Here is a 12,330-nt window from a genome sequence, read left to right on the forward strand (position 1 = left end):
GACTGACTAGTGTTGGTCACATTGCCCTCTCCTCCTGAAGAGCTTGTCTATTCTAGGAAATGGCCAGCGAGGTGGACAGGATTTCTTTTGGGCACCAATCTGATCTATGATCCATGATACTGATACTTTATTTGTCTACTTGGCACCGACATGTTAGCTAAGATACCGAAAATGTTTTTCTTGGGCGGGTCAAATCTCTGACTGTAAAATACAGAATCAGCGCTCTGTGTATGTTGATTGGGCAGGCTAATGTTACTCCTAAAATAACCCTTGGCAGAAACCAGATGATGATATTAACAAGAGTGTCTAGAAACACCTGCTGATATCATACCAGTTGCCCAGCTGGAGAAACCACGATTCACTTCCTGTTTCAGATTATTTTCCCCTTACAAATAAGTTTGTACATAAATAAGATTAATTTGGTTCATGATTTCTTAATGACATTACAAAGTAAAACTCCCCAAAAAGGCCTGAATTGAATTTAGTTATAAATTCTCAGAGTTCAAAATTCATGTCAATCTGCTCAAATCCACTACAGTAAAAATATTTTAGGCTGTTTATCGCTACTACTTAACAGGGGTGGCCAGTGACTTCTTTTTTCAAGGGCGCTCGATGCGAAGTTCATCACAACATGTATGTAGCCCGTCAGGTGTGTGGTTTCTTTTTTCAAAATATGTGTTCTGCGCGTTGAGAGATCCTGTGTGCATCACGTGTCTTGTCAAAATAAGTGCCTGCTGCAGGTGCGTTTAAAGGGTTTATAGAGACGCTCGCGTTTGCCAGATACTCGCATAATCTCATGCGTAGGCCTAATCAGAGTTTACTGTTAAGGGAGTGTCTTGCGTGTATTTTGTGAACATGAGCATCTCTTTTATCATAAATGGTTTTGACGCATGTTCAGCAGGCACTTATTTTGACAAAACACGTGATGCACATAGTTTACATGACCCAACAAACACATATTTTGAAAATGCAAGCAACACACATGACACTCCGAACACTTATTTTGAATTTGCGCCCCTCGGATGAGCAGTCACAAGCCACCACTGCTATTTAAATTTCAGAATCAGGAATGTCTTTTTAGCCAGGGATGAACCTATTCAAATATTTTTTTTTAACTATTGTGCGGTTAACATTTTACAATGTGTGAAAAGCGGCTTATTTACAACATGCTAAATTTAAAAACATTATCCTAGTCTTTCTCTACACTTCCCTTGTATGTGGTTTGCACTGCAGTCAAATCTGATCAAGCAAAACTACACATTAATGCCAAAAAAGCATCAGCACAGTTAGTTGACATTAAGTGACAGACAAATTGTTGCCTTGTGTGCGTGTGTGAGAGTTTCATTAAAATAACGCAGGCTTTCTATTGAAAAAAGCTGTTGGGCTATTGCTTTTTCTGATTTATGATGTGATATCTAATTATTCATTAAATCATGCTCATACAAGGAGACATTTTGGTTTTTGTGTTGCACTGTGAGGTTTTTAAGGGAACTGTTTCTGTGCACTGAAAGAATTTCACATTTGAGACAGTGGCCGATTCTATAATCAGTGCCCTGACTTATGAACTACTGAACTGACTCAGATGCACCCATACAACTTTACCATATTAATGTGCAGTGGTTATTAATTTATCTTTAAGTTAAGTCATCATTTGCTTTTATTGAGATTCTAAATTACTCATAAAGATCTTAAATTTTAAATTTTATTTTAATTCATTATGGATCTCTTTGCTGTTTTTGAGAGAGCAGAAACAATTGTAACACATTAAAAAAAAATTCTGATTACACACATTGACTGCGTCCGAAATCACATACTTTGTGTATTTATTTGAATAAGTAAATACTCAATGAGCTCCAAAATGTTCTATTTATTACTTTCACAGTTTTCTTTTGTTTATTTATTTATTAGAATTACCCACAATTTCTGATATGGCAACTTTACATACAAAACCCCAAAACCCACATCACATGCAAAATGTCATCTTTATGCAAAAGCACCCACATAAAGTGTTTATATCAATTAAACTGCAGTTGGTTTGTTTTATTTAAGCCTTCATAACAAAAATACAGCTAAGTAGCACAAAAACACAATTAAAACATAATAACATAATAATAAACATGTTTTGAAAAAAATAATAACAGAGTTATCTCGTTTTGGAACCAAACTCTTCTTAATAGATTAAAACTATTTTAACTCTTCTCAAAATGTTTTTTAACAAATCTTAACCTCAAAACTCACAACCAAGCTCTTATAAACAAACACAGATGTAAAAGTGAAACAAAAAATTAGGTAAATTTATTTGCTACTAAAATTCTACTGAAATTCACTTACATTTTTAAGTGCAATTAATTTGAATTTAAAATTAATTTAAACAGTTTTGACCAGTGAGGAGTTTTAAATTATAAAAATAAAGTTGAATTAGCGCAAGTTATTTTAACTTTAATTTTATAATTTATTACAATTACTCACTAATCAAGAAAGTTTAAATGAATTGTAAATTAATTAATTGTAAAAATGTATTGTAATTTCAAATTAATTAAACTTAAAAATGTAAGCCCAACATAGAATTTTTACACTGTGGGAAATGAAACAGCGCTGGAGTGAGAGTCAAGGATGGAGATGAGAGAGTTAACGGGACTTTGAGGAAACGGGGCGGGGTTATTCACTCGTGTTGGGTTTCACAGACACACAGTACACATGACACTCCAATGGCCGCTGCTTTATACGGGGCTCTGTCTCAACAATCACCAAAACACATCCAAGGGCTCTTAATCACACCATTATTCGCTTTTTCTGGATCGGACGGGGAACTTTATTCTCACATCGTCCTGAGCACACAGCATCTGTTGGAGTTGTCAATGAGGCGGCGGTGGGCGGAGTCAACAGGTTCAGGTATTTATACTCTATCTTTATTTACGTTCATCTTCACTAACAGAGGTAATACATTGTTGAGCTGATTTATTTACGAACTAAGCAGATAGCATGACACTGAAGGGTACACATTTTGTTGCAGTCTTGATAGATAGTTGGAAACTATATGAGTAACGCAACACCTATAGAAGGCGCTTACAGTAGACAGGATTCTTGGATTCATTTCGCCTAAATATGCTCTCTTGGTAGGGAACATCGTGGGTTTTGAACACAACCATAAGTTTATGATTGTTTTAATATTGTATACTGTTCTTATATTAAGTTCAGTAAGTAAGTGCAAATTACACCGTTTGTTTTTGTCTTTAAATTTGCGAACAGTAACAGCGTCCCGTTTTCATCATTTCATTTAGTCTACTCGAAAGAAAAAAAAAACATAGTGATTCTGGTAAACGTCAGGCTTAATTTATCAAAATATACCGATGTATCATATCTTCTTTTTCCTCATTCTAATATTTACAACTGGTGTAGTTTGATTATTAAGATAACGAAAATGAACCATGCTCATTTTGCAGTAATAGTTTACTTGTGTTTACCATTGGCAAAAACATGGTTTTACTACAGTAACCATGGTTTAACTGTGGTTGTTATAGTAACCATGTTTTTACTGTGGTAATACCATGGTTAATTTTCATAAGGGTTAACAACAGAGTACCATAGTACAGTGATATCAGATGGAAATACCTACATGCATGGTTATGTCATGATATTTTACAGGATTCTTATACCATCACATATCTTAAAAGTGAAAGATAGTACCAGTAAGTCGAATTAACTGCCATGGTACTTAATAGTGTAACATTTTTGTAATTTATTTATGCATTTTTTATCAATAATATTTTTACTTTTGGTGTCAGGGGTCCCACATAGATATTATGGATTGGGATTGAGGATCCCACATTTTACTGTAGAAACAATAGTGTGTCACTGCAACCAAAAATAAATACGTTTTAAAGAGTAATAGCTGTTGTTATTATGGTACTGTATGTTGGTGATGACTCTGGTTTCCTTGGAAACATAGTAAGGTTCATTAATCACATCAGAGTAATTGTACTGTAACAGCAGTGAAATCTTGCACTACACACAGATGCAGTGTGCACAAAGGGTTAATGACTGCACATATATGGAATATAGTAAAGTAAATAAACTAAAATAAAGTAAATAATGTCATCTCATTTCATTTTAAGAGAAACTGATTTTTAAAAATATAACCTTTCAAGAAAAAACATGAGCCACAAGTCAGCATCAAAAAAATTAAAATTACTTAATTTTTCCTAAACTGTGCTACCCACAATACTGAGCATAAAATGCCACCATTCACATCACAGTTAAGCTAGGATGGGTTTTGCACAAGCAAGCATGAAATAATGAAATAATGGATAATAAAATATTTATAAAACTCGCCTGACCTCTGTGTTTCAGAGCAGGTGCATAACATGCAGAGGTGCATTACATCTGTCTCTTGGCACATAACATGCATGACGGTGAGGCTAGCTTTAGTTTAATTAACATGTAAAGCTGTATTTGTATCATCATCTACACTTTTGCAATATTACAAATTGAAGGGCGGGGGGATCCGGGACCCACCATAAAGCATTAGGGACCCCCTATAAGAAGTCAAAATTAATTATACTTAGGGGGTGTCACTCACATATTTTTATTTTAGTAAACATAATGCTAATAACAAACCCGTTAGGATGTAGTACATTTTGTGAATGAATTATTTACAGTAATAACTGTCGTGTCTATTTAAACATGTGAATGTCCATTGCTAAGCGCATGTTCGTTTTGTACTTGCTTAGCACCACTTCAGCAGTGCCTGCGCCAGCCAAGTGCTGATGAGGGGGCGTCTGAAATACCACGAGGGGGGCGATCACTTAAATGCATATAATTCCCCCAGCAAAAAAGCACATATAGCTTTGGTACGTTACTTAAATTTTAACGCGTTATTAACAAACATCTTTGTAATAAAACCACAAAAACTGCAGCTATAGGGAGCAAACTACTACAACAAAAAACAAGGGGTTACCCTGAATAGTTGAAGATTCAATGCTTTTCTAGGAGAAGCCTGATTACAGTCGAATCATTGCAGATGTGTTATGAAACGAGGATCATTCAATTTTGCCTATAAGGGTGCACATTATCTGATTTTCTACATGGCGCGAGGCCGGGATTAAACACAGGAATTTGATCAACATTTAATATGTACCAAAAGCATTATCATTATCTTATTCTTGAGCGTTATTCAGCCTTAAAAAAATGAAGAGATCATTACAATGGTCAGTTTCAGTTTATCAAGATTAACTATAGGGATTTGTTTAGGAAAAGTGATAATTTTTTATTCATTTTGTTAACTACCAACATAATTTCTGCCAAATTCTTAATAAAAATGATGTTTTAATTTGTATTTATTGACAATTGAAATGGGGAAAACATGGTCAACATACCCAAAAATATAGTGTTTTCCGATCTTCAATACTGCAGAGAAAACAATTTCAAATTCATTTCTCAACAACAAAAGGTTGCCCGAGGTTTGCTTTTGTTGAAATTCAATAGACACTGGACTGAAATGATCACAATACATCTAGAAATGATGATTGAAGTAAAAACTGGAGTGGTCTCTTAATTTTTTCAGCGGCTGTGTGTACAAATTTATACTGTATATGTGGCGTCCTCATAAGTGCACAATCTTGTATCATTTTTTATTTTCTGTGTTTCAAATATTTTTCAATGAAATTAAAGCTTGTAATGATGGTTGAAATGCATCTTGCAGCTGGTTGTTGTTGTTTCAGTATTTATTGAGGAATAATTTTTGTATCACCGTGAAGAAAATGAATGGGGAAATAACTTCTACAACCAAGAGCGTTGAAAGAATATTACACTTCATTAATAATTTAAAACATGACATGGAACCATCAAACAGTAACTAAATGAAATTAGTTTCTTGTCTCTTTGTAGACCAATACATTTGTGTACTGTCAGTGATTTATGTGATTTCTATTCAGTATAAATGTGTTGAAATCACTCTAGATTAAACGAAATTAGACAATTAAATTAGGCAGTTCATAGAATCTACCTGATGCAGGTAATTCAAAGTCAAACTACAACAACTTTTCTAACAGTCAGTACTGCTGTCAACTGTGTGTGTTTGTGTGTGTGTGTGTGTGTGTGTGTGTGTGTGTGTGTGTACCTGGTAATTATCACGTTGTGGGGACCAATTGTCCCCACAAAGATAGGAATACCAGTGTTTTTGTGACCTTGTGGGGACATTTTGATGTCCCCATGAGGAAACAAGCTAATAAATCAAACAAGATGATGTTTCTTAAAAATCTAAGTTATCAGAAAGGTTTCTGTGATGGTTGGGGTTAGGGAATGGGGCAGGTAAGGGGAATAGAATATACAGTTTGTATGGTATAAAATGCATTACGTCTATGGAATGTCCCCACAAAACATGGAAACCAGAGTGTGTGTGTGTGTGTGTGTGTGTGTGTGTGTGTGTGTGTGTGTGTGACAGAGAGAGAGAGAGAGACCTTTTGTATATTAACTTGTGAAACATTCCCTCATTTCAAATACTGTAACTCTTGTGTGCATGATGTTTTGGCTGCCATTTCAATGTAAAACAGCTGTAATGTATTGCGTATTGTGTTGCGTGTTAACACACAACACTAGCACCCACAATGTTCAATGTTTTTTTTAATAATGTAATATAATATTTTGATGTTTTTGTGTCATGTTTGATGAGGGGAAACCTCTTGCTCTTTATCCATTTCCCCAGCTGATGAGTAGGGCCAATGTAAGCACAGCATTGATAAAGCGTCCTGCCATTAAGATCTTGACAGTGACTCAACATCTCCTGGCAAACAATATTTCATTATTTTCAACTGCTCTATTTTGGATACTTAATTTCATTCGTTTTTGGAAACCATATGGACCATATGTGGACTGTTTTGGAAATATTAGAGAAGTATCAGGTACAATACTGTATAGAGAAATGTAATATGTATGTGAAGTGATCCCTGTCTCCCCAGGTTTTAGTGTGCCTTATTCACTGATTAAAACCAGCTAGTTAGTTACCATGATGATTCATTAGTTTCTGCCACTCTCCTTGTGTATAAATAGCCCTTGTTTTTTAAACCACATCCGCACGAAGCCAGAGCTCTCCATATCCAATCTTATTTTTCCTCATTGTAAAAACAAATATCTGTGTACATACAAAACCATTGAAACAGACTCAAATCGATTATACATGCCAGACTAGTATGTGGTGCGGTAACTGTGCCACAGAGATACACTAAAAATTGAGAAGAAGCACACTTGGAGCTTTCGCTTAAACTTTGTTGTCCATAATCATTTGTTGCTCACTGTAGTAGCAAAGGAGCAGAAGATTTTGCTTTAGGAAATCTAATAGACTCACTACCTTATGGAGCACAAACACTAGCATGTAGTTTGCAGTTGTTGTTGTTGTTGTTGTTATGTGATGTAGTGGTGTTTGACTAGGGTTGAGATGTGGGGTGATGACATCATCGTATCACAAAATATATGGATTAGACTGTGCACACGAAACAGCATGGGTGCCGTGTTCAGTCTTGGACCAGGTCTCAAAAAATAGCAGTTTCTGGCTCCCAAAACATGGGATCTGTCTGGAAGAAACACAAATACATTTTTACCAGGGGAGTTGCTAGACCCAAAGCTATACTGGGGTACGTGCCCCCATTATTTTTCCAACACTTTTTCTGAATCTGAAAGATTGATTTGTCATATAATACACAATCAAAAACAGTACAAAACACAAATGTGTTGTCTCAGAAACAATGCAATTCGATAGACTTGACAAGAGGTTTTCCTGAAACGTTTTCAACTATCTAAAACTGACCTGACTTGTTTATCAACTCTTAAGCTGCCTTTCCATTGCACATGACATAATGACACGATTGTCGGACTTCCCCCTCTAGTGGCAGTCGTAATGAAGTTTCAGTTTAATCGTAACCTGGATGAGAAGCTCATTCCAGCACAAGAAGCTTCATTCCAATATTTACCATAGTGGAATAAATAAATGAACGCAAATGAATGAAACAATAAACAGCTATGCATATATGAACAAAGACTACCTATATTTTTGATATGGAGACAAGATTAAAATAACGTGAACAAATTAAATTAATAATGTATTACTTATCATTCAATCAATCGTTTTTTTTAAGGATTCAAATGTTACTGATACAAAAAGGATTAATAATTTTTACCTAATATTTTCAATTGTTTTTGATTGAAAAACATGGAAATACATTTGGTTGGCATATGGCATGAGGTGTAATCGCACAAGTTCACATTTTTTTAACAGATCCAACGCTCAAAACTGATCATAAGATTACACATCCGCAGATGGTCGGCACCTCACGCAGCCCCTTTGCGACCGTCCATAGGAAATGAATGACTTCGGGTTTATCGGCCGTCATTTGTCGTGTGCAGTGGAAAGGCAGCTTTACCTCCCTCAAACCCATCATATCTCTTTTCTCCTTCTCTATTCCTGCCTTGCTTAAATGTTTAACTACAGGAGCCATCATGAACAAGTCAAAATAAAGTTTTTAATATGAATTAGAAACACTTTATTTACATCAAGTTCCATAGCGTACAGTACCTCAATCACGTACTGCATGGGTTGCCAGATCCACATAACAAAACCAGGCCAATGTCATTAAAATTGAAGGAAATTGAGAAATTCCGTGTGTTTGTTGTAGTCCAAGAAAACAGATTTACGTTGGAGACGATAACTCGCTCCATATTTGCTTTGGGGTGTGTACCTTTTGCATATCGTTAACATCTACTAATACACACTTACACACCAAATGAAATGTAAAAACATGACCAGGACATTAGGTGCTCTTTAAATTGTGCAACTCGTAGACATCAGCAAGTGCTGGGAATCTTCTCTGGTGATGTAAATCAGTGGTTCTCAAACTGAGGGCCGGGGCCGCGAGATGGTTCCAGTAGGGGGGCCCCAGTTTAATGACATTTTATAAAATATAGATATTTAGAATAGAATTTATCATGACTTTTTGTGTAATTAAACAAAAAATAGGCATACCAGGGCTCCAGACTGCCCCCAAATGCTGGCATTTTGCCCCTAAAATTTGAGAGTGTGCCATTGAATTTTACATCCAGTCGCACATGTGCAACCAGTAAATTTGACCTTTTTTTCCAAAAGTGCACAATAAAATGTGACACTGAATTTGAAACAGCACATTGTAATTTCAGCATCTATCATCAAGTATTTATTAGTAATAAAGTGGAAATGAGTAGAAATATGAATGTTTGGTTAGCATGTTGATTTGTGGTGTGTGCCCCTAAATTTTTTGGTTGCGCCCCTAAAATTTTCAGTTGGGGGCCACTGTGCTCCTAGTGAAAAAAATAAGTCTGGAGCCCTGCATACTAACCAACAGCACTACTTTGTATAATTTAATATGTTTTGTTTAATTAAAATGTTACATTTAAGAACAGTTTTTTGTCATAAATTTTCTTTGGGGGGGCCGCAAAGGAATGCACTGTACACAAGGGGGGCCGCACACTGAAAAAGTTTGAGAACCACTGATGTAAATGACTTGGCTAGTCAAGTTTTCTGCTTTAAAATTTTATGGCTTTACAGTACATGTTAAATTTTGCTATAAAATTTGCCATCCGGCTTTACTTCTAAAAAGGACCATAATATTTGGTACAAAGACCCATAATACTACCCTACTTCTACATGGCCTTAAAGGAAAAAGATGCTTTGATGCCTGCAGAGTAGTGCTGTAGTTCTAGCTACCTTTAGAGGCTAACAGTCAAATATTTAATAATCAAATACGCAGGGATGAATGATGTATTGTTTTTTTGTGAAAGAATAGTGTTCCTGCAGTGTAACATAGTAGCTGGCAAATTGAAATAACGAACTAAAAATGCACCCAATGGACACAGTGCAATTTTGCATAAACTTTAAAGTTTTTATGCTCTGTTAAGGTGGTTTTTCAGGCAATTCAAAAAAGGAATATATTACAAAACTGCAATGGAAATGGAAATTAACAGGTCACCTGATGAGCGTAAAAGTCCCATGATCATTCTTTAATTATGCCGCAGAATGTTTGATTTGAGGACAAGACCAAAGAGGTGTGCTTGACTTCATGTGGCTTCAGTCGCTTTAGTCCATAACCATCATTTTGCAGTAGTTTTTTGTTGACATTTCGAAAATAACGCTCTTGTTTTACGCAAATCTTTAATAGGAACACAGCTACTGAATGTTTGTTCCCCCTCTTTGACTGGGATAGATATACCAGCAGAGGGTGGGGCAATGGGGTGGACAAGGGATGCTGCAAAAAACTGTTACGGGACAGAGGTAAAGGACGGCCACATAGAGTATAAAGGCCTCTTCACATTGATTGGTTGGATTACATCACCATGCTTCTCGCGAACTTAGTTAAATAAACTCACAGGCAGTGTTAAATGTAAGTTATACAGTGTTATATGCGTTAAGCAGTACTAATGTATTCTGAACACAACTAGTTTTATAGGTGAAGCAATAGTGAGTAATTCGGGGTCTGATTTTATTGCCTAAAGCTTTGACACAGCGCACAGTGACTCCAGAGAGCACGAGAGTGTGGGAAAAGACAGAAAGATGGGGAAAAAAGCAGGAATATGCGCAGGGATTGGGAAGTTAAACCATCATGATGCCTGGAGCAGATAAAGGCACAGACAGCTCAGTGCAGTGAATATTGAGGATCAGACACACACCCTGAGAAAAACACACCATCGTTTTATCTTTCTTCTCGCTTTGATGACATTAGATAATCTCCACGTGTCAGACAGGAGCAAGCCGTGCGCTCATGAGAGCAAGGAGTTAGTGAACATTAAAAAGCGAGGCTAGCTTGAAACAGAGATAAAAGACAGTAAGGTAAAAAAAATATAGAATACAATATTGTGTACAATAGCTCTGTTATTCAGCCGTCTCATTTTTAAGGGTCTTTTCAGACATACAGTACTGTAAACGCAGCAATAAAAGTTAATGTGAGCGCGAGCGACATTAGCCATGCAACAGCATAGTGTCAACTTTATGCATACGAGCAATGAGCCGTGTGATCTGAACATAATACATTGCACACACAAATATTAGGTGATCAAACTTGTTTTTGTGATGGGCACATGCAATTCACCAAAGAACAGATTTCTAGATGTGTTAAAATGCTGTAAGTAGCCTTACAGTACTGAGTTTGGGAACGTGTGTGTGTTAGAGAATTCTTCATACGGATTTTCTATTATAGTTGTTTCCCACAGATATTTCATTGGACCTACAGACAGAAAAGTGACTCTGGAAGACAGTCAAAACTTATATAATGGGGTAGAGCAGAAAACACATGGAAATGGGGAGAAGCAAATGAGAATGTAACAGCAGTTTCAGAATACCAGCCAGAGATCTGGACAATGCTTTGACTGCTTATTCATTTTAAGTGATGCATAGGTGATGTGACCCTGTCGGCACACTTAATGTGGATGGATATCAGTTTTTTTCGTGTGTCTGAATTGGTGATCTTGTTATTTTTTATTTGTATTCTCAAATAAACTGTGGCTCTAAAAAGATGAAATGTATTGACTTTTTTTAAAGGGGACAAGACTTTTTTAAGTTGTGAAATAAATCTTTGGTGTCCCCAGAGTAAATATGTGTAGTTTTCTTATATATAATTTATTATAGCATGTTTTTAAAATTGCCACTTTGTAGTTGTGAGCAAAAATGTGAAATTTTTGGGTGATCTTTGCATTAAATGGCAGTCCCATGGTTGGATAGTGTAGATTAAGGGGCGGAATTATCCCCTTCTGACATCACAAGGGGAGACAAATTTCAATGACCTATTTTTCACATGCTTGAGAAGAATGGTATACCAAAACTAAGTTACTGGGTTGATCTTTTTCACATTTTCTATGTTGATACAAGCACTGAGGACACAATTATAACACTTATAATATAACATTAATAACAATGCATAAATATGGCTATGGAACAGTGGCGGCTCGTGACTGCTCTTCCGAGGATGCGCTAATTCAAAATAAGTGTTCGGATTGTCACGTGTGTGGTTCCCTTTTCCAAAATATGTGTCCTGCGTGTGGAGAGATCCTGTGTGCATCACGTGTTTTGTCAAAATAAGTGCCTGGCCTGCTGCACAGGCGTCAAAACCGTTTATGATAAAAGAGACGCTCACGTTCCCTAAATACACCCAAGACACTCCTTAACAGTAAACTCTGATTACGCATGAGATTATGTGAGTATCTGGAAAACGTGAGCGTCTCTTTTCAAGTTCAAGGCAGCAGGCACTTATTTTGGCATGACACGTGATGCACACACGATCTCTCAAAGCGCAGAACACATATTTTGAAATGACG

The 12,330-nt window shown here is 36.2% G+C and overlaps 1 protein-coding gene across 5 annotated transcripts in view; it reads left to right on the top strand.

Annotated features, from left to right (window-relative positions):
• Window positions 1-2,681: 2,681 nt before the first annotated feature.
• raraa (retinoic acid receptor, alpha a) overlaps window positions 2,682-12,330 on the top strand; it is a 161,356-nt gene continuing 151,707 nt past the window's right edge. For 4 of the 5 annotated variants that reach the window (XM_065253581.2, XM_065253582.2, XM_065253585.2 and 1 more), the window contains exon 1: window positions 2,682-2,892. The gene's annotated coding sequence lies outside the window, so the exon portion shown is untranslated. The remainder of the gene's footprint in view (window positions 2,893-12,330) is intronic. The other variant, XM_065253584.2, reaches the window with a different exon arrangement.

The sequence above is a fragment of the Paramisgurnus dabryanus genome, chromosome 1, assembly GCF_030506205.2.
Source record: "Paramisgurnus dabryanus chromosome 1, PD_genome_1.1, whole genome shotgun sequence".
NCBI classification, from domain to species: domain Eukaryota; kingdom Metazoa; phylum Chordata; class Actinopteri; order Cypriniformes; family Cobitidae; genus Paramisgurnus; species Paramisgurnus dabryanus.